A 1,378-nucleotide genomic window follows, 5' to 3' on the forward strand; every position below is an offset into this window, starting at 1 on the left:
AAAAAAAAAAAAAAAAAAAAAAACGCATAATTTTCACATAAAAAATCACTTCCCTTATTTTAATAACAATAAAAATTAAAATTAACAAATTTCTCACTCTCACCAATGGCTGAAGCAGAGGGGAAGAACAAAAATTCAGATCCAAAAAAAAAAAAAAAAAAAAAAAAACCCTAAATTGCCATTTGCACAGAGAGAGAGAGAGAGAGGAGGGGGTGCCCTTTTAGAGGGCTGTTGTCTTAGTTAGAGTGAGGTTTGGAAGGGCATATTTGGTTATAAAAAGGGGCATTAATTAAGTGTATCCCTTTAAGTTTAGGACCTGACCTGCGGGACGCGATTGGGTTTGTGGGTACTCAAACTACTGCCACCCAGGCGGCTTCGTCTCTGCAGAGGGAAAGGTAAAAGAGAGGGACAGTGGGGTTTGTTCTGTTTCGTACCATTTACAGCTGCTCGTTTATAACCTTTTTACATGCTTTTTTTTTTACCTTCGCTGCTTCCCATTTTACCCTCCTTCCCCACTATCTTCTCAATTTTTCTCTCTTCTTTTTTACTCTCTTGTTCAACGGTTAAATTTGAAAAGTTTCCATCGGGATGCTACCAAAATTTGTGTCGTTTTTTTACTATAGGATGACATGATATGTTTTCTCCTAAACTATTGAATAGTAAGTAATAAAATTTACGTATTCTCTTTCGGTGATTTACCATGCATGCATGTTGTTCCTATTTAGTGAAACTTGTCTACTTTCGTTTTTGTTGACATGTCGTACCACATTCATAATATTTGTCTCATCGTTAGGGCATGCTGGGTTAGTATTATTTATTGGTGTGAATGAAAAAAAAACTACTTAGATTCACCTTTTTCATCTTTAAAAAGTTTCATATTAACTTTAAAAAAATACTCTTGAAATAAATATCTATATATATATATATATTTTTTTTTTCTTTTTCCAATTTTAGCCTTTATGGTAATTATTTACTATCTTACTCCTTTGATCAATTTTTACAAAAAAAAAAAAAATAACCTTCACATTTTTTAAAAAGATATTATTAAAACTTTATCTTAAAATTAATTTGAAAGTATTTGTTCCCTTTCTTTGTCTTTCATATACTACTATTTTTCTCTTATTTTTTTATTTTTTAATATTAGGGTCGATCATAATATGAGATCATGATATACCAAATAGGTAGGAGGTCTAGAATGACTTAAGGCACGTACTAGGTAAGATTGAATTTGTTTCATAGAGTGATATTTAGCTATATGGACATCGTATTAGGCTTAAGATCATGGTAGTGTCTTTGTCTTAAAATCAGCCTACTTAACTTGGTTCTACTGTTCGAGTTAATGTGCAGGCTTTAAGTTCATAATTAAAGTTCTAGAGAG

General features: G+C 31.5%; 1 protein-coding gene across 3 annotated transcripts in view; it reads right to left on the reverse strand.

Annotated features, from left to right (window-relative positions):
• The window catches only part of LOC111464198 (squamosa promoter-binding-like protein 8), a 3,179-nt gene extending 2,749 nt beyond the window's left edge, over window positions 1-430 (reverse strand). Inside the window, exon 1 of one of the 3 annotated variants that reach the window (XM_023108289.1) lies at window positions 322-430. The gene's annotated coding sequence lies outside the window, so the exon portion shown is untranslated. Of the gene's footprint in view, window positions 1-103; window positions 123-169; window positions 280-321 lie in introns of those variants that run through there. The other 2 variants (XM_023108290.1, XM_023108291.1) reach the window with 2 other exon arrangements.
• Between the last annotated feature and the right edge of the window lie 948 nt (window positions 431-1,378).

This window comes from Cucurbita moschata, unplaced genomic scaffold (assembly GCF_002738365.1).
Source record: "Cucurbita moschata cultivar Rifu unplaced genomic scaffold, Cmos_1.0 Cmo_Scf00030, whole genome shotgun sequence".
In the NCBI taxonomy this organism is placed as follows: Eukaryota; Viridiplantae; Streptophyta; class Magnoliopsida; order Cucurbitales; family Cucurbitaceae; genus Cucurbita; species Cucurbita moschata.